This window comes from Bos javanicus, chromosome 7 (genome assembly GCF_032452875.1).
Source record: "Bos javanicus breed banteng chromosome 7, ARS-OSU_banteng_1.0, whole genome shotgun sequence".
Lineage (NCBI taxonomy): Eukaryota > Metazoa > Chordata > Mammalia > Artiodactyla > Bovidae > Bos > Bos javanicus.
The window spans coordinates 61790403-61814151 of record NC_083874.1 but is presented as its reverse complement, the minus strand read 5'-3'; the positions used below and the strand labels follow the sequence as shown (position 1 = coordinate 61814151).

Below are 23749 nucleotides of genomic sequence, written 5' to 3'. Positions count from 1 at the left end.
CTGCTGCATGATTCCATTTGTATGACATTATGAAAAAGGAAAAACTATACAGAGAGTAAAAACATCAGTGGTTTTCAGGGATGTTAAGAGAGGAGGAGAGAGTTGAATAGGTGAAGCACAGTGGTTTTTTAGGGTGTTAAACTATTTTGTATCATGCTATTAATTATTCATGTATTATATTAATACCATACTTAATATTAATATCATGATACTATAATGATGGATATACATGGCACTATGAAATTGTCAAAACCCATAGAAACTTTACAGCAAAAACCTTGAACATTATGTTCAATTTAAAGAAATAATTTATGCAGTAGAGGGAATCTCATAATGGAATTTAAACTTTGATAAAATAGTGTATTATACATTTATGAAATAACCTCACCATACAAGGTGAGAGGAAAAGGGATTGACCCAGTTATCTTGGGAAATGAGTGAAGTGAGACTAGAGTCAAGTAAACTACATACAAGCACTGTACTCTGGTTGCTGAACTTGCTTTCCACAGGCATTCAGGTTAGTCGTCCTGAAGCTGCTACACATGTATTTTGGAACCGAATAATTAAATAAATGAAGGGCAGATGGTGAAAGCCAGGAGTGAGAAATTACTGTTAAGCTAGTGGGGACGGCTAGAATGACCTACATGATATTGGATTAGATCTGGAGATGTCAGTATGAAATGATGTTTAGCTTAATGCAGACTCAGATGAGTGCATATAGAGAGATGTATAGGTATGCTTATATGCATGGGTTAATATAAACATATATGTTTCTTTGCTCTCTCAGCTGGGAGGGCCACAAATGGACACTCCAATAGCAGCAAGCATACTCAGTGCTCATATCTTGCCTTTGTTTTTATATAACAGCTTTATTGAGATTTAATTCACATACATATAATTCACCTATTTAAAGTGTACATTTCAAAGTTTTCCAAAGCAGCTGCACCATTTTGCATTTCTATCAGCATTGTAGAGTATGAGTGTTTCCAGTGTCTATACATCCTTTCCAACAGTTACTGTTGTCCATCTTTCCAATTACAGCTGTCTTTGTGGGTATGAGATGGTATTTCACTGGGGTTTTGATTTGTATTTCCCTGATGGCTAATGATGGTCAGCATCTTTTCATGTGCTTATTTGTTATTTGTATATTTTGTTTGAAATAATGTCTCTTCAGATCCTATGTCTGTTTTTAAACTGAGTTATTTTTCTTTTCAATGGGAGTTCTTTATATGCAGTCACATTGTGAGGCACTGTGGGGTTAGGGCTTCAACGTATGGATTTGGGGGGACAATTAACAGTTGTAAGAGTGGGTAATTTAGCCCCCCAAAACAACTATTTAAATTATAATAAGTGTTATAAGAGGCCATGGCTGTTTTCTTTTGCTCACTCTCCCATGATATCTATCTCATATTTATATACTTTATGTAAATAACAATACATTTACATACTCTATCATTGATCAAGAAGTAGCAGAAGTCCTTTATGTTTGCAAAAGAAAATAACAGGAAAAAAGTTTATTTTATACTTTAGAGTTCTTTAGGATGCCTATGTTTCATTACAATTCATACTTCATTAAAAGAAAGAAAAAAAAAAAATAGGGAATTCCCTGGCAGTCCAATGGTCAGGACTCGGCACTTGCACTGCTCTGGCCCGAGTTCAGTCTCTAGCTGGGGAACTAAGATCCTGCAAGCCATGCAGCATGTCCTAGATAAGTAAATAAACCCTGACACAGGTGACCACGACAACCCACACACAGGGTTGAAGAAGCCACTGTGGGAGAATGTCCCCTGGGTCCTCCAGACCTCACTGAGAGAAAACCATAGATTTGCACTAAGATTTAGCTACAAGAATATTTGTTGTAGCACTTTTTAACAAACTGAAAGTTGGAACAAATTAAAGAACTGATTAAACAAATAGATATATACCCCCCAAATAAATTTGTAATCATCAAAAATGATGTTGCCAAATATTTATCAAAATGTAAATGGTGGTTGAGTATACATCAACATCAGTACACCTTCTCTGACCCTCTAGTCATGCCTTCTTTGGACTCTAACCAGGGCTATAGGAATAGAGACAGGCTAGAGTTTGAAGGTAGGATGCACAATATCAGGTTCTCAGCAGGACCCAGGAACTGGCAAGGACATCAGTAGTCTTGGAAATACAGTGTACCCATGGTGAGACTCATTCAGCAGTCTCTCTGGAATGTTCCCCAGGAAAACTGAGGTGCAGGTCCCTGTGGTTTCAGCTGAGGAGGAGCAGAGTTCAGTTAAATGCTGTGTTTTAGATTGGGAGATGTTGTAAGAAATAGGAGAGTTGAAGACAAATATCTGGGCTAGGATTTACCTGCTGGCTATTTGACCTTGGACAAGTCACTTCACCTTACTGAGCCTCAGTAAAACTGGAAATAATACCTGTGTTGTACTAGTTACTTTATCCCTTCCCCCTTTTAAAAAATTAAGGTAACAAATGCTGCTGCTACTGCTGCTAAGTCGCTTCAGTCATGTCCGACTCTGTGTGACCCCATAGACGCCAGCCCACCAGGCACCCCCATCCCTGGGATTCTCCAGGCAAGAACACTGGAGCGGGTTGCCATTTCCTTCTCCAATGCATGAAAAGTGAAAGTGAAGTCGCTCAGTCGTGTCCGACTCCTAGCGACCCCATGGACTGCAGCCTACCAGGCTCCTCCGTCCATGGGATTTTCCAGGCAAGAGTACTGGAGTGGGGTGCCATTACAAAGCAACCTAATTTAAAGTAGGAATGTATGTGGGTGCACACATTCATACTAACTGTTCCCTCTGCCCAGCACACTTCCACTATTTCATTAAGACTTTCCTCAAAGATCAAGGAGGCCTCCCTGCCTACCTAATCTAAACTTAACCCTCTCCCCATTTCCCTTACCCCATCTACTTTTTCTTTGTGTACCATGCATCACCTCTACTATACTATGTAACTTACTGACATATTGTGCTTACTGTTTATTGACTACTTACTAAAAGTAAAATTTCATAAAGGTAAGGGTTTTTGTCTGATTAATGTTGTATCCCCAGAACCAGGAAGAGGGTTTGGCTCATAGATGTTAGTCATTGAAAAAAATATATATGTAGCTGTAATATGTTTCATGAATCTTCTGGTGGCTCACAGGTTAAAGTGTCTGCCTGCCAAGCGGGAGACCTGGGTCGGGAAGATCCCCTAGAGAACAAAATGGCAACCCACTCCAGTATTCTTGCCTGGAGACTCCCATGGACAGAGGAGCCTGGTGGTCTACAGTCCACGGGGTCGCAGAGTCAGACACGACTGAGTGACCTCACACACACAATATGTTTCATAAAACAATGCTTATCACATGGGATACATATGTGATACTTTACAGTATTTTATTTTTTTAAATGGTCACATACAAGATTCCATTTATATGATGTTCCAGAAAGGCAAAATTAACCTATAAAGATACAAATTGGAAAATTGGTTGTTTCTCAGCATGTGGGGGAAAGGATTGATTGGAAAGGGGCAGAACTTTCTGGGGATATTAAAATGTCTTGCATTTTGATGGCATGGTATACAACAAATTTTACGTTTTATTCTCTGTGAGTTACATTTAAATTTTAACCCAACTTTTAAAAAGAACTGGCAAATAAAAAATATTAGTCTTAACAAAGATTTCATCCCTCTTACTGTTGTACTGGGTTTCAACCCATAGTTTAAAAAACTGACTTACGGGTTGCTGTGGAGTTAAGGCTAGACAGCATTGGTAAGGCAGGTAGCACTCCACTTGTATCTGGTCCCATCACTTCATGGCAAATAGATGGGGTAAAAAATGGAAACAATATTTTCCTGGGCTCCAAAATCACTGCAGACTGTGACTGCAGCCACAAAATTAAAATACCCTTGCTCCTTGGAAGAAAAGCCATGACAAGCCTAGACAGCATATTAAAAAGCAGAGATATCACTCTGCCACAAAGGTCCCTCTAGTCAAAATTATGGTTTTCCAGTGGTCATGTATGGATGAAAGTTGGACCATAAAGAAGGCTGAGCATGGAATAGAATTGTGGTACTGGAGAAGATTCTTGGGAGTCCCTTCCACAGCAAGGAGATCAAACTAGTCAATTCTAAAGGAAATCAATCCTGAATATTAACTGGAAAGGCTGATGCTGAAGCTCCAATCCTTTGGCCACTGGATGGGGAGGGCAGACTCATTGGAAAAGACTCTGATGCTGGGAAAATAGAGGGCAGGAGGAGAAGGTGGCAAGAGGATGAGATGGTTGGATGACATCACTGACTCAGTGGACAAGAGTTTGAGTAAACTCTGAGAGATAGTGAAGGACAGGGAAGCTTGGCATCCATGGGGTCGCAAAGAATCCAACAGGACTTCAGTTCAGTTCAGTTACTCAGTCGTGTCCGACTCTTTGCAAACCCATGGACTGCAGCACGCCAGGCCTCCTTGTCCATCACCAACTCCTGGAGTTTACTTAAACTCATGTCCACTGAGTCGGTGATGCCATCCAACCATCTTATCCTCCATCGTCCCCTTCTCCTCCTGCCTTCAATCTTTCCCAAATTCAGGATCTTTTCAAATGAGTCAGTTCTTTGCATCAGGTGGCCAAAGCATTGGAGTTTCAGCTTCAGCATCATCCTTCCAATGAATATTCAGGACTGATTTCCTTTAGGATGGACTGGTTGGATCTCCTTGCAGTCCAAGGGACTCTCAAGAGTCTTCTCCAACATCACAGTTCAAAAGCATCAATTCTTGGTGCTCAGCTTTCTTTATAGTCCAACTCTCACATCCATACATGACTACTGGAAAAACCATAGCCTTGACTAGATGGACCTTTGTTGGCAAAGTAATGTCTCTGCTTTTTAATATGCTGTCTAGGTCAGTCATAGCTTTTCTTCCAAGCAGTAAGCATCTTTTAATTTCATGGTTGCAGTCATCATCTGCAGTGATTTTGGAGCTGCCCCCCAAATAAAGTCTGTCACTGCTTCCATTGTTTCCTCATCTATTTGCCATGAAGTGATGGGACCAGATGTTGTGGTCTTAGTTTTCTGAATGTTGATCTTTAAGCCAACTTTTTCACTCTCCTCTTTCACTTTCATCAACAGGCTCTTTAGTTTTTTGCTTTCTGCCATAAGGGTGGTATTATTTGCATATCTGAGGTTATTGATATTTCTCCCAGCAATCTTGATTCCAGCTCGTGCTTCATCCAGCCCACCATTTCTCTTGATGTACTCTGCATACAAGTTAAATAAGCAAGGTAACAATATACGGCCTTAACGTACTCCTTTCCCTATTTGGAAACAGTCTGTTGTTCCATTGTTCCATGTCCAGTTCTAACTATTGCTTCCCAACCTGCATACAGATTTCTCAAGAGGCAGGTCAGGTGGTCTGGTATTCCCATCTCTTTCAGAATTTTCCACAGTTTGTGGTGATCCACACAGTCAAAGGCTTTGGCATAGTCAGTAAAGCAGAAATAGATGTTTTTCTGGAACTTTCTTGCTTTTTTGATGATCTAGTGGATATTGGCAATTTGATCTCTGGTTCCTCTGCCTTTTCTAAAACTAGCTTGAACATGTGGAAGTTCACAGTTCAGGTACTGCTGAAGCCTGGCTTGGAGAATTTTAAGCATTATTTTACTAGGGTGTGAGATGAATGCAATTGTGTGGTAGTCTGAGCATTCTTTGGTATTGCCTTTCTTTGGGATTGGAATGAAAACTGACCTTTTCCATCCTGTGGCCACTGCTGAGTTTTCCAAATTTGCTGGCATATTGAGTACAGCACTTTCACAGCATCATATTTCAGGATTTGAAATAGCACACTGGAATTCCATCCCCTCCCTTAGCTTTGTTCGTAGTGATGCTTCCTAAGGCCCACGTGACTTTGCATTCCATGATGTCTGGCTCTAGGTGAGTGATTATACCATCGTGATTATCTGGGTTGTGAAGATCTTTTTTGTATAGTTCTTCTGTGTATTTTTGCCATCTCTTCTTAATATCTTCTGCTTCTGTTAGGTCCATACCATTTCTGTCCTTTATTCAGCCCATCTTTGCCTGAAATGTTCCCATGGTATCTCTGATTTTCTTGAAGCGATCTCTAGTATTTCTCATTCTATTGTTTTCCTCTATTTCTTTGCATTGATCACTGAGGGAGGTTTTCTTATCTCTCCTTGCTATTCTTTGGAACTCTGCATTCAAATGGGTATATATTTCCTTTTCTCCTTTGCTTTTCACTTCACTTCTTTTCACAGCTATTTGGAAGGCCTCCTCAGACAGCCATTTTGCTTTTTTGCATTTCTTTTTCTTGAGAATGGTCTTGATCCCTGTCTCCTGTACAATGTCATGAACCTCCGTCCATAGTTCATCAGGCACTGTCTATCAGATCTAATCCCTTGAATCTATTTGTCACTTCCACTGTATAATCATAAGGGATTTGATTTAGGTCATACCTGAATGGTCTAGTGGTTTTCCCTACTTTCTTCAATTTAAGTCTGAATTTGGCAATAAGGAGTTCAAGATCTGAGCCGCAGTCAGCTCCCGGTCTCATTTTTGCTAACTGTATAGAGCTTCTCCATCTTTGGCTGCAAAGAATATAATCAATCTGATTTTGATATTGACCATCTGGTGATGTCCATGTGTAGAGTCTTCTCTTGGGTTGTTGGAAGAGGGTGTTTGCTATGACCAGTGTGTTCTCTTGGCAAAACTCTATTAGCCATTGCCCTGCTTCATTCTGTACTCCAAGGCCAAATTTGTCTTAACTTACTGACAAATTTGCCAGTAGGACTCACTGACTGAACAACTCCACCAGCAACATTTCAGACATTCAGTAAAGCTTGGTTTTCTTTTCACATCCCTGAGTGCGCTTCTCAACATGGAGTCAAACATTTGTGTGCCCTGGCTACCACAGGTTGCTCTCTGGGGTGCCACACCTGCAGAGCTCCCATATCTCCCAATCCCAGGAGCCCACTCACCTGGGACTCACGAACTCGGGCTGGGAAAGGTCCTGGTAATGAACACTGAACTAATAAGCCACCACCAACCGGAAGAGTTCAAGAAAGGTCAAAAGGAGACAACATATGTTCCGACCACCTCCCAGAATCCTTGCTGGCACCCATCTTGGCTGAACAAGGCTTGCACCACCAGGAAGGACTCTGAGTTAGAATGATTGGCTAAAGACAACCTGGAAACTAATCCCATCACCATAAAACCTGAGACTGCAGAGTCACATGGCAGAGCTGTTCTCATGGGTTCCCTTAAACTACTGCTCTCCACCCGGGAGCCCTTTCTCAATAAAATCTCTTGCTTTGTCAGCCTATGTGTCTCTTTGAACAATTCATTTCCGAGTGTTAGACAAGAGCCCAGTTTTGGGTCCTGGAAGGGGTCCCCCTTCCTGCAACAGGTCCATGCCTCTACCCCAAAGCCTGGCTGAGCCCCATTGTTCACCACGGCTCCCTCACACCCATGCCATCTTTCTCCACACAGCTCAACCTCCAGCCCCGAGGAAGGCCAGCTAAGTGAGCAGCTTGACCCCTCTTGACTCAGTCCTGTCTGGGGGCCACGATCATCAGGACCTGGAGGGCACACAGGCACAGAAGAAGCCGCCACGCGCGGGGATCTCTAGAGCAAGTTTCCTCCAATTGCAAACTACATCTCCCAGAATGCCCGCGCTGCCGTGCTGCACATGCGCAACAAGAGGCCAGGGGGCGCCTGAGGGGTGGTCCCGGCTAGTTCTGTCTCTTTTCAGCCTGCTTCCGCGCCTGAGTCTCCCCGGAACAAGACACACGCGCAGTGCCCTGGCAACCTCGCGGACTTACTCTATTTTAAGAATTCTCCCGGAAGGATCACATTTCACTAGAAATTTGAGGACTTAACTCTGGAATTTGAGTTTGAGTCCAAGGCCTTTCGTTGTGGGCCTGTGAGTATGAAGTTACAAAATGAGAGATACATTTTAGAGGCTTCCTTAAAATGCCTGCAAATAGAAGCTAACAATGGTTGAAGTTAGTACTGAGCGAGTGGGATAATCGCTAAGAACATACACACACAAATTTATATTGATTACACAAATATGATGACCAAGCGCTAACTCGCCTGAGTAATATTTAAAGAGAAAAATTTGAGAATGCTTGGAGAAAGTTTTCCTCTTCAGGGCAGTTCAATATTAATCAAGATGTGTTACCAGTCCTTTGGAGACAGCAGCAAGAAGGTCCACTTCAGAAGTAAAGGAAGCACCTGGTTGCACCGCTCCATTCTTTCACGGAAGAATGGAGAGGTTCAACCTGGTATTGTAGGGCACACGTGGAGCACAGTTCTCCAGGAAAGGCCATTAATGGTGCTGCTTTCTGCGGTTCTTGTCAGTGGTGGGAGGGGCGGCCTGCAGTCCAGCGGTGTTCTCGGAGCTTAGGTGAGTTCTCGCGAGTCTGGAGCAGTTCTCCGGGGACACGTGCAGGCCTGTTGTATGCTGCTGCCGCCATCTTGAGTTGCAGGACCTGTGCAGGCTTCTGCTCACCACAGGCGGAGTTGGGGTTCAGCATAGCGGTTCCGCACCAGGAGCTGTAATGCGATGGGTTCGGTGCAAGGCCTCTGCAGAGTGTCCTATACAGGTAACGGAAACTAGATTAAGCACAAAAGAAGAGGTTAGAACTTACAGCTTAGATTCTCTTTTATTTTTCCCAGGGACCCTAGCAGCCTTTACTGGTGGTAAATTCCTTCTCTGTCTTTTTACTTTCTCCTCATGCTTGAGGGGAGCTAAGGGGCGATGGATGGTCTGATTTCTGTAACTGTTGCTGAGTTTGGCTTTTGTCTTCCGTGTGGAAGAGCAGAGCATCTGTGCTGCCTTGAGATATGTCATATTGTTAACGAGCTTCAGCCCTGACTGTTCGTATTCCTGAGCGACCGCCAGTTGAAGTTTTATAGATTCTAATCTTTTAGAGACCGAGGACAGCAGACAATTTAAAATAGATGGCCCAAATGTCAGCAAGAGGACAGTTTATTAAGAGGCCCAGGAAATGTAGGTGAGGGCTTGTTTTGTTGCTGTTGTTTGGTCACTAAGTCATCTCTGATTCTTTCGCCACCCCATGGACTGTAGCTCCCTCCATGCACCCGTTCCCCGCCCTCCCTGCCCAGCTTCCCTGTCCATGGAATTTTCCAGGATATGAATACTGGAGTGCATTGCCATTTTGGTTTTCAGGAAGTCTTCCTAACCCAGGGACTGAACCCTCATCTCCTGCATCAGCAGGCATATTCTTTACCATCAAGGAAGCCTATGGCTTTTGTTAGCCAAGTTGGTTTTCTAGTAGCCTGTCTACACTTTCTTCGATTAGGCCACTTATATTGATGTAAAAGCAACATGACATTTTGACCCTCTCACAGACTCTTTGGTCAGCTAAATGATAATCAAGGGCAATCCAGTTGTCCTAAAATCCCTGTTGCTTGGCATATAGGATTAACTTATCTTTTGCCATTTTTCAGAAAAGGAGTTTCAGGTTGGAGAGAGGTTCACAAGGGTCATTTTTGGGGGTGAGGGAGTGGGGGCAGTTGGTTCTGTTGTCTTGGGTTATTTCTCTGGAGGCTGGGGCTCAAGATCCGTCTTCATTCAAGTGTGATGTACCCACAAAGTTATTCCCCTACAACTTCAAGGAAGAATGGATGGTTAGGATCACTCTGGGGTCCCTTCCACTTAGGAGTGAGCTGTTCTTGTGGGCTTCTGGTTTTCCATGTACACCCAGTTTCCTGGCCCAAAGGGGTATAGGGCCAGGTCAGTGTGTGTGGTCCTCCTGGTTACCATATTCTGTGAGACCTTTCATGGTTTCTTCTACCTGGAGAACTTGAGTTGTTTCATTCCAAGGGGGTTAGGTGTCCCTTCTTGGACTTGGGGAATGGGTCCATCATACATGAGTTCAAATGCACTTGTTTAACTTATCCCTACCTGGAACTAACCATATGTGGAGCAAAGCAATCAGAAGCGCCTTAATCCAGTTTTCTTGAGTTTGCTGGCATAGTTTGCTTGCTAAGGACCATTTCAAGGTTTGATTGGATCTCTCTGCTTTCCCTGATGAGTATAAGGTCCACTATCACATTATCCCCTTCATCACTTGAGACACAAATGCTGAATTATTATCATTTTGTAGGGCTCCTAGGAGCCCAATCCTGGGGATTCTTTATTTTAGTAATGCCTTAGTCATTTCAGCTTTCCTTTCAGTTCTAGAGAGGAATGCTTATATCTGAAATTGCCTGGTACTCTTAGCATGACAATGAAATCAATCTGCCAGTGTTCTCTAGGGTATGTCCCTCTGGTTTGAACAGGTCTTCTTTGGGGGCCTCTGGGGCCTCTGGTGTGGGAGTTATTTATTGTGCTAATGGGGCAAATGTCAACTACCCAACTGATTATGTTTTTCATGGCTGGGGTCTCCATGATGTCAACCAGCTAATAATTGATATATAGGACTTCCTTCTGGAGAGGATGATGGGACCCCACTCTAGTGCTCTTGCCTGGGGAATCCCATGGACGGAGGAGCCTGGTAGGCTGCAGTCCATGGGGTCGCTGAGTCAGACACGACTGAGTGAGTTCACTTTCACTTTTCACTTTCATGCATTGAAGGAAATGGCAACCCACTCTAGTGTTCTTGCCTGGAGAATCCCAGGGACGGGGGAGCCTGGTGGACTGCTGTCTATGGGGTCGCACAGAGTCGGACACGACTGAAGCGACTTAGCAGCAGCAGCTGCAGGACTTCCTTCCCATAGTGAGATCCTTAATGGTCCTCCCTGATGGCTTGGCGAGCTACAGTTTAGGGCATTAACTAGCCACCCATGGCTCTCCAAATCCCTACTGAAGCCCCGTTTTGGGGCTTTGTGTAATTCTTTTCTGTGTAGATTGGGGAATAATTGAATGGATCTGACCTTCAAAGTATGTGGGTTAGTTGCCAAGTTGCTGGTTCTAGGTCCACCCTTTTTGGCAGTTCTGGAAAAGGGAAAGGCTACCCACTCTAGTATTCTGGTCTGGAGAATTCCATGGACTGTATAGTCCATGGGGTCACAAAGAGTCAGACAACTGAGCGACTTTCACTTTGGCAGTTATGTCTACCATGTTGTTATATACACCATTATTACCTCTGCATCCTCCTTTTGGTGACTCCAACAATGAATCATTGCTACCTTTTTTGGAAGCTGTACTACTTATGAGAGTTGTACTTATAAGAACTGTACTGCTTCAATAGGGACTTCCCTGGTGGCTTAGACAGTAAAGCGTCTGCCTACAATGTGGGAGACCTGGGTTCGATCCCTGGGTCACGAAGATCCTCTGGAGAAGGAAATGGCAACCCACTCCAGTACTCTTACTTGGAAAATCCCATGGATGGAGGAGCCTTGTAGGCTACAGTTGATAGGGTCACAAAGAGTCGGACACGACTGAGTGACTATACTTTCACTTTCACTTTTCACTGCTTTAATATGCTTAAGACATGTACTGCCTGTTTATTCTCTGCAGTAAGCGTAACTCTTCTCCTCCAAATAGCTCCATGTCTGGGTAGGATGGCATATGCATATCAGGAATCTGGGTAAATATTTAAGATCTTCTCTGTCTTGATCTCTAAGTTTTAGGTAAGGGCTGTCAGCTCCACCTTTTGGGCCAAAGTCCCTGGGCATAGGTCTCTTGGTTCTATGATTTGGGTCTGGGAGGTTACCGCATATCCCACTAGCCTTTTCCCCTCCACACCCATCCTCTTCAGCATTCAGGAGAGACTCACTTCCTAGGTTAAGGCAATTGGGATAGACTGTTCAAGGGCCTCATGTTCAAGGGCCCTATTTCTGTAGGTGGTTAGATGACAGGATTTAGTGTACAGCAAGTTTGACAGATTTTTGTTACTTTCTGCCACGCCATGCCTCAGTGAAAGTGCTGAGTCGTAACCACTGGATTGCCAAGGAATTCCCAAGTTTTTATAGTAACCACTGAGTTGTCCAAAAATGTAGCCTGGACTTGAATTGACCTTCTGGGTAATAACAATTTCAGTCATGTTCAACTTTTTGCAACCCTATGGACTGTAGCCCACCAGGCTTCTCTGTGCATGGGATTTTACCAGCATGAATACTGGAGTGGGTTACCACTTCCTCCTCCAGGGGATCTTCCTGATCCAGGGGTGTCTCCTGCATTGGCAGGTAGATTCTTTGCCACTGAGCCATTTGGGAAGCCCATTCTTTTCCCTTGGGGCTTATTAACGCTTGAAACCAGTGTGGATTTCATATGATGATTGACTGTCAAAACATTTAACTTCTCAACCTCCTTTAGCCAGTAGCTGCTACTGCCTATAGGCAAAGAGACCATTCCTTAGCAGTTTGATTTAATTGTTTAGATCTGTCCAGAGAAGTTTGTCCTCAGCCATTAACATTTACATCTTGTGCCCACTGTCTAGGGGAATGCCAGTCTCCAGTTTGTCTCCCATTAGGTGAACCTCCCTTCCTATCAGGGATATAGGACATTTGGGGATGTATAGGAAGAAATGGGTGAGAGTGTATTTGTCCAGTTTGCATTTTAATGACTCTGTGGGAGCCTGTTCTTGGGCCTTCCCTGATACTCTGATAATTGTACAACTCTTGTAACTGAGTTTGCCTTATCTGGTGTTTAAACATGAGAACACTGGTGGCACCAGTATCGACTAAGAATTCAACAGACTTTCCCTCTATGGCCAGTCTCAGATGGAGCTTCTAAGGGGTCAGTTGGAGTGCTGACTTAGGAGCCCCTGGCCCCATCATTCTTCATATATTTGGACCACCTGCATTTGAGGGTAGTGGCTGGGATCTGCCATTTCTATCCCCCTTTGGGGGCGCTGAGGGGATTTTCCTTTCCAGTGTCCTTCTTGTTTACATGTGGCACTGATCATGTACTAGTTTCCTTGACTTGCTATCCCTTAATGGAGGCGGAGGGGGCTACTCACCATGTTAAGAATCTCCATGGGCACTTAGTCCAGATTCCCTTCCCACCTGGTTAACACTGAAGGGCAACAACTGATCTCGGGTGGCCTCGACATGCAATGGCTTGGAGCGGGGCTTGGGTTCCTAGCCGGAAATTGAAACTGGGTCGCAGCAGTGAAAGTAACAGATCCTAACCACTAGATCAGTGGTCAGTGACAAGGGCCCTGGCCTTCAGCCTTGCAGAAAAGAATTCCTACAAAAATGGAAAGTAGTAAAGCAAGTGAAGTATTTATTAAGAGGAAAGAGTACAGTACATGTGGACAGACACAAAGCCAGACTCAGGGAGAGAGAGTTGCTGAGTCATGACCTTGTGACAGTTTGAATCATATTTATGGGGCATTTCTTTCGTTCTCCTTTGACCAATCATTTTGATTTGCCTGGTTCACAGTCCATATTTGGTATATCTCAGGATCCTCCCATGTGTGCATGCATCTTTTAACCAAGATGGATTTTACCGAAAGGCATCTGGTAGAACATCCCTTGACATAACTCCCCTTTGGCCCCCAAGGGGCCTTTCTGTGCATTTGTGGTCAGGGAGATGTCCTGACTTCAAGAATGAAAGTAATTGATCTGGGCAGGGCCAAGCCTTCTCCCTTGATTGTCCTGCTATTCTCTTCTTGGAGTTTCATCCATAGGGAATGAATCTCCAATCGCTTTACCCTGGTGGGTAGGGGGCCCATCTACTTTCTGCCTTAGAACTGGTAGGTGGATTTGCCTCTGGGCCTTTTAACCCTCTATATTTCGGTTATTAAACACCTGGTAGGCAACCCCAACCAGGTGAGAGGTGTGTCTAATGTTGAGGACACTGTGGGCCTATTGACAGATTTCTTCACTGCTACCTAGGTTACTTTTAGGAGTGATCTGTCTAATTCAATAGCTACTATTTTCAACTCAGCATTGGTGTCTTTTTGGGAGACCAGAACAAACAAACAAACAAAACCCAAAAACCAAAAATCCTTTTATTTACTTAGAAGTATTTCCCTGTCTCATCCTTGAATTTTAAGTTTAATTTTTCATATGTGCTTTCCTTCTCTTCCACCATATCCAACCCCAAATTCTCTTTTTTACGTGTTTTGCAGTTTGCACTGTTTTAGTTATTTACTTCCCTAATCCAGATGTGAATATGTTTTTATATATTGAAATATTAAAATAAGAGTCTTTGAATCATAGCTACAGAGAACAGACTTATAGTTACCAAGGGGAGAAGGGTGGGGGTGGGGGGTGGGGGAGGGCGGGTAGTTGGGACAAACTGGGAGGTTGGGATGGACATACGTACACTACTATGTATAAAATAGACAGCTAATGAAAACCTGTGTATATCATGGGGAACTCTACTCAATGATCTGTGGTGACCTAATCAGAAAGGAAAACTAAAATATGTGTAAGTATAACTGACTCACTTTGCTGTACAGCAGAAACTAACACAACATTATAAGGCAACCATGCTCCCAATAAAAAGTCTTTTTTAGTGATGTCTGGGTCATGCTGAAATCGGTATTATAAATTTTCATTATCTGAACTCTTAGAAAACATGGTCATAATATTCAGTGTTTGAAATTAAACTACTACTATATCAGTACAAAGCACAAGTTAATCCACTGACAAAGCCATAGACTGATTATTAAAGCTTATGATTACAGTGTGCTTAAGTTGCACACTTAAATTATATTGCTCCAGAGTGATGCAACAATGGGTAAGCCATTTTTGTTAATTGTAAATCAACAGCCAAGGGGGAGAAACAGCAATAGTAAAGACCAGGAAAGGCATAAAATCTTTGCCTTATCAACCTGGGAGGACAGCAGTGTTGCTTACAGTCTTATATCTTGGGCCACCTTATGCATTTTGTATATCTACTTCTGTGGGCAAGAATTCCTTAGTAGGAATGGAGTAACCCTATAGTCGACAAAAGAGTCTGAAATGCAGTACTTGGTTGCAGTCTCAAAAATGACAGAATGATCTCAGTTCATTTCCAAGGCAAACTGTTCAACATCACAGTAATCTAAGTCTATGCCTTCTAAAAAATGATGCTGTTAAAGTGCTGCACTCATTATGCCAGCAAATTTGTAAACTCAGACTGGAAAAGGTCAGTTTTCATTCCAATCCCAAAGAAAGGCAATGCCAAAGGATGTTCAAATTACCATACAGTTGCACTCATTTCACAGGCTAGCATGATTATGCTCAAAATCCTTCAGACTAGGCTTCAGCATTAAGTGAACTAAGAACTTTCAGATGTACAAGCTGGATTTAGAAAAGGCAGAAGAACCAGAGATCAAATGGACAGCTTAGGCTGGATCATAGAAAAAGCAAGGGAATTCCAAAAAACCTCTACTTCTGTTTCATTGACTATGATAAAGCCTTTGGCTGTGTGGATCATAACAAACCATGAAATATTCTTAAATAGATGGAAATACCAGACCACATTATCTTGTCCTGTAGGCAGGACAAGAAGCAGCAGTTGGACATAGAACAATGGACTGGTTCAAAATTGGAAAAGGCTATATATTGTCACCCTGATTATCTAAATTTTATGCAGAGTACATCATGAGAAATGCCGGACTGGAAGAAACATAAACTGGAATCAAGATTGCCGGGAGAAATATCAATAACCTCAGATATGCAGATGACACCACCCTTATGGCAGAAAGTGAAGAGGAACTAAAAAGCCTCTTGATGAAAGTGAAAGTGGAGAGTGAAAAAGTTGGCTTAAAGCTCAACATTCAGAAAACGAAGATCATGGCATCCGGTCCCATCACTTCATGGGAAATAGATGGGGAAACAGTGGAAACAGTGTCAGACTTTATTTTTCTGGGCTCCAAAATCACTGCAGATGGTAACTGCAGCCATGAAATTAAAAGACGCTTACTCCTTGGAAGGAAAGTTATGACCAACCTAGATAGCATATTGAAAAGCAGAGACATTACTTTGCCAACAAAGGTCCAGCTAGGCAAGGCTATGGTTTTTCCTGTGGTCATGTATGGATGTGAGAGTTGGACTGTGAAGAAGGCTGAGCGCCGAAGAATTGATGCTTTTGAACTGTGGTGTTGGAGAAGACTCTTGAGAGTCCCTTGGACTGCAAGGCGATCCAACGGGTCCATTCTGAAGGAGATCAGCCCTGGGATTTCTTTGGGTGAATGATGCTAAAGCTGAAACTCCAGTACTTTGGCCACCTCTTGCGAAGAGTTGACTCATTGGAAAAGACTCTGATGCTGGGAGGGATTGGGGGCAGGAGGAGAAGGGGATGACAGAGGAGATGGCTGGATGGTATCACTGACTCGATGGACGTGAGTCTGAGTGAACTCCGGGAGTTGGTGACGGACAGGGAGGCCTGGCGTGCTGCGGTTCATGGGGTCTCGAAGTGTCGGACACGACTGAGCGACTGATCTGATAGTACATCATACAAAATGCTGGGCTGAATGAATCCCAAGCTGAAATCAAGATTTCTGGGAGAACTATCGATAACCTCATATATGCAGATGACACCACCCTAATGGCAGAAAGTTAAGAGGAATTAAACAGCCTCTTAATGAAAGTGAATGAGGAGAGTGAAAAAGCTGACTTAAAATTCAACATTCAAAAAACGAAGATCATGGCATCTGGTCCCATCACTTCATGGCAAATAGATGGGGGAAAAGTGGAAATAATGTCAGATTTCATTTTCTTGGGCTCCAAAATCAATGTGGATGGTGACTGCAACCACGAAATTAAAAGGCACTTGCTCCTTGGAAGAAAAACTATGACAAACCTAGAAAGAGTTGAAAAGCCTCTTAAAAAGCAGAGGCATCACTTTGCCGACAAAGGTCTGTGTAGTCAAAGGTATGGTTTTTCCAGTAGTCGTGTATAGATGTGAGAGTTGGACCATAAAGAAAGCACAGGGCTAAAGAATTGATGCTTTCAAATTGTGCTGGAGAAGACTCTTGAGAGTCCCTTGGACAGCAAGGAGATCAAACAAATCACTCCTAAAGGAAATCAACCCTAAATACTTATTGGAAGGACTGGTGCTGAAGCTGAAACTTCAATACTTTGGACATCTGATGTGAAGAGCCTACTTATTGGAAAAGACACTGATGCTGGGAAAGATTGAAGGCAGAAGAAGAAGGGGACAACAGAGGTTAAAATGATTGGATGGCATCATTGACTCAATGGACATGAGTTTGAGCAAGCTCCAGGAGATAGTGAAGGACAGGGAGGCCTGGCGTGCTTCAGTCCATGAGGTCCCAAAGCGTCCAACATGACTTAGTGACTGAACAACAACAACAAGGCTTACTGATTACATATCTGAAGAACATGGCAGGATATCTAAAAAATGATAGTCTCCAAGGATTCTTCCCAGTTTCCAGTGACTTTTAGTTATGGTCCACTGGGTTCCGAATATGTGTAATTACATCACTTGCTGCTTTTTATTTAGTTTGGAAATTTTGCTTATCACTGATTAAGACCCTGTTTTCATCCTTTAGCCTCTGTTTCATTTATACATTTTTTAATCTTTACACCAATACCACACTTTCTTGATTATTGTAGCATGTGTATGATAACTCTTGAGGTCAGGTAGTGTTAAGCTGCAAACTTAATTTTTTCCTCAAAGCTGTTTTGGCAATTCTTGGTTCTTTTCCTTTCCATATGAATATAAAACTGTCCTTTTTATATAGGGACAGTTTTATTTCTTTCCTTGTCAGTTTCTTCTCAAAAGCTTGCTGCCATTTTGAATAGATTGCACTGAAGCTATAACTCAATTTGCAGAGTTTGACATAACACCGGGGCTCTGACACATGAATGTCATATAGCTCCTTTAAGTCTTCTTTAATTTCTATTAGTATTGTTTTATAGTTTTTGGTATATTGGTGTTTCACATCTCTTGTCAAATATGCCCCCAAATCATTCATATTTAAAAATTTGCCATAGATGTTTAAAATGTTATTATCTGATTTTTTAAAATTTATTAATTTTTTAATTGAAGGATAATTGCTTTACAGAATTTTGTTGTTTTCTGTCAAACACCAACATGAATCAGCTGTAGGTATATATGAGTCCGCTTCCTCTTGAACCTCCTTCCCATTTCCCTCCCCATTCCACCCTTCTAGGTTGATACAGAGCCCCTGTTTGAGTTCCTGAGTCATACAGCAGATTCCCACTGGCTATCTATTTTACATATGGTAATGTAAGTTTCCATGTTACTGTCCCCATCATCTCACCCTCTCCTCCCCCCACAATTTCTGATTATTTATTGATTATATATGGGAGTACAATTAATTATTGCATATTGATCTAGTATATTCAACCTTTCTAAGTTTACTGATTAGTTCTAGTAACATTTTCTTTGTAGAGTGCATTAGATTTTCCACATGGAAGATCATGTTATCTACAAATGAATGTGGCTTTACTCTTTCCTTTCCAAACCAAATAGTTTTAATATATTTTTTGCCTTATTGTGCTAACTAGACCCTCCAACACAATGTTTAATAGAAGTTGTGGGAGTAATTCCTTCCACTTTATTCAAGATTATTTTAGCTATAATAGGGCCTGTTCCTGTCCATGTAAGTTTTTTTTTTCCAAAAACCAACTTTTTATTGAAGTATAGTTGAGTGTTGTGTGTTGTGTTAGTTTCAGTTGTATAGCAAAGTGATTAATTTTTATATATGTGTATATTTAAATATATTCTTTTTCAGATTCTTTTCCATTATAGGTTATGACATGATATTGAATCTAGTTCCCTGTGACAATCTAGTTCCCACTAGGTCCTCATTTATCTGTTTAATATATAGTTGTGTCTATCTGTTAATACTAAACTCTTAATTTATTCCTTCCTCTCTTTCCCCTTGGTAACTCTAAGTTTGTTTTCTATGTCTGTGAGTTTTTCTGTTCTATAAATAAGTTTATTTGTATCTTTTTGTAGATTCCACATAAAAGTGATATCCTATGATATTTGTCTCTGACTTACTTCACTTAGTTGATAATCTCCAGGTCCATCCTTGTTGCCACAAGTGGCATTATTTCATTCTTTTTAATGGATGAGTAATATTCCAATTCATTTTACACACACACACACACACACACACACACACGCACACACGCCATATATTCTTTATCCATTCATCTGTTGACAGACATTTAGGTTGCTTCCATGAACTGGCTATTGCAAATAGTGCTGCTCTGAGCATTAGGGTCCATATATCTTTTCAAATTAGAGTTTTCATCTTTTTTGGATATATGCCCAGGAGTAGGATTGCTGCATCATGTGGTAACTCTGTTTTTAGTTCTTTAAGGAATTCCATATAAATAGTTTTGTCTAAGTCTACAAAAAATAATTTGCTGTAATTTTTAAGACAAATTGCTTTAAATCTGTAGATCAATTTGGGGATAATTAATATCTTTACTATCTATAGTCTTCAAATCAGTGACCATGGTATGTCTATTTATTTTATTTCTTTTAACGACATTTTGTGATTTTATTCCCAAAGATTCTACATGTTTTGATAAGTATAAGTCTAAGTGTTTCTATTTCTTTGGAGTGATTAAAAATGATATTAATGTTTTTATTCTGTTTTAATGTTTTTATTATTAGTATATAGAAATGTGATTGACTTTTGTATCTTGTATCCTGTTCCTTTGCTGAACTCACTTACTAGTTTTAGGCATAACACTGGTAAATTCCTTTGGATTGCCTACATAAACAATCATTTATGTCATCTCTATGTAGGGACAGTTTAATTTCTTTACTTTCTGATCTGTACACTTCTAATTTTGCTTTCTTTTGTTATTTCAGTGGGTAGAATTTCCACTACTATGTTGAAGTAAAATGGTGATAGCAAACATCATTATCTTGTTCCTGGTCTAAGAGCGAAATCATTCAGTCTTTCATCATTAAGTATTATATTTTCTGTGGGGTTTTTTTTGGTAGATGCTCTTTATTAAGTTATGAAAATTTTTGTCTGTTACTATTTTGCTGAGAGGTTTTTTGTTTTGTGTTTTTAATCATGCATGTGTACTAGATTTTTAGCAAATGCCAGTTCTCTGTCAACTGACATAACCATTTACTTTTTCTTTGTATCTTGTTGGTTAATTTTCAATTTTTAGCTAGCTTTGAATACTTGAAATACATTATACTTGGTTATAGTGTATAATTCTTTTGCTATATTACTATATTTGGTTTGCTAATATTTTATTGAGTATTTTTATGTTTTAAGTTCATGGGAGACATTGGTCTGTAGTTTGTTTTTTTTTTTTTTTTTTTGTACTGCCTTGGTATGGTTTTGGTAACAATTTCCTGATAAAATGGTTTGGAATACTGAGATTTTTGTAGAATTCTAGTTATGGAGCCATGCAAATGATCTCTTTAATCTTAGTTGAGTTTTGGTGTTTGAAGAAATGATCCACTTCTTCTACCTTGCCAAATTTATGAGGCTGAAGTTCATAATATTCTCACATTATTGTTTCAATGAGTGCAAGATCTATAGTAACTTAATATCTAGTTCTACAATTTCCAACATCTTTTTAATTCTGAACTGTATTTTTTTCCTTTGGTTTATTTTTCTCTTCATTATGAGTATCATTTTCCAGTTTCTATACATACCTGATGATTTTTGATTTGGTGGCAGACAGTGTAAATTTTATCATGTTGGATGATAGATACTTTAGTGTTCCAGTGCCTATTTTGATGCTTTTTTCTGTATTTCAGCTAAGTTACTTGGAAACAGTTGTTAACTGGCATCAGAGTAAGATTTAAAGGTTGAACTAATGATTTCCCACTATTGAGGCAAGACCTTTCTATGTGTTCTTCCCAGTGAATTGTGAAATTTTCCAGTCTGGCTGATGGGAACAGGCATTAATCTTGGCTTAATCTTGAACTCCAGTTACTGTTTCCTCCTTCCTCTCCAGTGTCTCTTTTCCCAGACACTAATTTTCCTTATATACATGCACTGACCAGTACTCTCCTGAATACTTGAAGTGGACCCTCTGCAAATCTCTTGAGCTGTCATTATGTGCAGCTTTCTCCTCTTTGATCTCTGCTCTGTGACTATAGCTGCCTTGGTCTCTCTGTACTGTTAGTTCTTTCTCTACCACTCTGGAAGTCTATTGGCCCCTGCCTGGACTCACTTTTCATGTCATACCTGGAAATGTTCTCAAGGCAGTAAACTGGGCAATCAGAAGGGTCACCTCAATTTGTTTCCCATCTCTCGAGGATCACTGTCCTTCGCAGCCTGATGTCTAATACCTTTAAAATCATTATTTCATGCATTTGTCTGGTTTTTCCATTGGTTCAGGTGGATGTTCCCACCCATTCCATATTACTTCACTTTGGTCAGAAGCAGGAATTTGGAATTGGTTTATCAAATTTAATTTTGTTTTATAAATATGTAAATTTTTTTTATGGTTACATAGTCAAATCAACAGAACTATGGTATATTCAAAGAATATAAGATCCAATCTGTGTCCCTTCTATCTTATTTCCTTCCTCTCGTGGTAGGAAGTATCTAAGATAGCCACCAATGAGTCCCACCTCCTGATAAAATACTCCGCATAAGTAAGCAGCTTCTAACCAACGGCATATGGGAACATTGAGGGGATGTCACATATATAATAAGGTTATAAAAGATTGTGACTTCCATCTTGCTTACAGACTCCTCTCTTGACTCCCTAGATAAGCAAGTTGCAAGTTGGAGAGTCCTGTATGGCAAGATACTGAGGGTGGCTTCCTCACAACAATCAGCAAGGACGTGAATGCCCTTAGTCCAGCAATCTTTGAGGCATTAAATTCTACCAACAATCATGTAATTGAGCTTGGAAATGAGTCATTTGAGTCTTCAGATGAGAGACCCCAGCCTGGATCAATACCTTGATTATAGATTTGTAGAAGACCTCAAAGCAGACGATTCAGATAATCCATGTCCAGATTCCTGACCCACAGAAGCTTTGAAACAATAGATGTGTGTTGTTTAAAACCATTAAGTTTTGGGGTAAGTTGCTCATTTCAAAAGATAACTAATAATACCTTTTGTAGATTATATTTTATTTGGTGATTTATTTTTCCATCATTTGCTTTTTAAGGTAAACACATATACAGTTGATCTTTATTATTCGCAGATTCTGTATCTACAAATTCACCTACTTGCTAAAATGTATTTGTAACCTCAAAAACCAAATTCAGTGTTTTTTCAGTCATAGGCAGACATGCCCAGAGTACCAAAAATTTGAGTTGCCCCATGCACACATTCCCAGCTGAGTTTAAACAAGGGAATGCTCTGCATTCTTGTTCCAGCTCTTACACAGAGGTGAACAGATGATGAAGATAGTAGGGGCAATGCAATGTGGTGCAAGAAACTCCAGCTCTGGGGCCAGCCAGACAGGGTTTGAATATAATTCTGGCCTTTGTTATTGGACCTCAGGCAAATCACTTAACTCTTTTGAACTTTGCTTTTTCTGGTAAAATAAAGACAATAGAATCCACCAACATGAGTTGTTTTTTAAGGTTATAATCGTAATTATACAAAGTTGTAATTTAAGATTGAAATCTGTTTTATATTGATTTATTTCCCTTTGGAGGTATGGTTCAGTATTCACTAGTTCTGTGTTTGTAGCAACTTAATTGAACATAGCTACCATGAATAAGAAGAATTAACTATATACATATTCACATTTTAGAAACTAAATGATAATAACAAACTATTCTCATTTTTTCTACCTTTTCCCCTCATAGAACATTATATCCTCTTTACCTCCATAGCAATACATACAGATATTTCTGTCTCTCTCTTACAGCTGAATACTAACGTTTTATATGTATACTATAATTTATATAGCTGGACCTGTTGGCAAATGTTTGGGTTGATTGTTGTATTTGGTATTAAAAATAGTACTGCACCATTAAAAAAAATAGTACTTCAATGAGTAACCTATTTTTGGGGGGAGGGCAATGTATATTTGGGATATATTCCTGGAATGAAGTTTCTGAGTTCAGAAGCAAAAACTTACATGTAGTGTTGTGGTTTTAGACTTTGTTACTCCTCCTTTTAAGAGGTAGAGCTTAATTCCCGTTCTTTTGTTTGTGGGCACCCTTAATGATTCACTTTCAGCACATAGGATACAGAAGTAATGAGATGTCATTTCTAATATAGGTTATAAGAAGACTATGGTATCTATCTTGTGTGTGCTCTCTCACTGTCTTTCCCTTGACTCATTTGGTCTGCATAGAAGCCAGCTTATATACTATGAGGCAGGCTTGAGAGAGGGAAGACCCACCATGTCATGAGAATAATTGAGTAGCTGAGGGAAATGCCCTTATGATGGGCAATTGAGCCTGGAAATGGAAATTCTGAGGCTTATCACCAGCTTCTTCATTGAGTTTAGAAGCATAACCTTGAAATTTAGTTTAAACATCTACAGTTATTTAGCCTTGAAATAACTACAGCCCTGGCTGACGACAGCTTGAGTGCAGCAACCTTTTGACAGACTAGATCTGAACCACCCAGGTCAGCTGTTCCTACATTCTCAACTCACAGAAGCAATGAAACAGTTAACTACACTTATAGTTTCAAACTGCTACTTTCTAGTAACTTGTTACACAGCAATAGGTAACAAATACATATAGTTATGAGTTGAGTCCAGTCTGACTCTTTGCGACCTCATGGACTGTAGCCCGCCAGGCTCCTCTGTCTATGGAATTTTCCAGGCAAGAATACTGGACTGGGTTGCCATTTACTACTCCAGGGAATCTTCCTGACCTAGGAATCAAACCTGCATCTCTGGGGTCTCCTGCATTGTCAGGCAGATTCGTTACCACTGCTGCTACCCTATTGCCAAG

General features: G+C 40.9%; 1 protein-coding gene across 2 annotated transcripts in view; it reads left to right on the top strand.

The window, feature by feature from the left end:
- The first annotated feature begins 6423 nt into the window (after window positions 1-6423).
- The window catches only part of ZNF300 (zinc finger protein 300), a 28864-nt gene continuing 11538 nt past the window's right edge, over window positions 6424-23749 (top strand). For both annotated transcript variants that reach the window (XM_061424078.1, XM_061424077.1), the window contains exons 1-2: window positions 6424-8591; window positions 21590-21905. The gene's annotated coding sequence lies outside the window, so the exon portion shown is untranslated. The remainder of the gene's footprint in view (window positions 8592-21589; window positions 21906-23749) is intronic.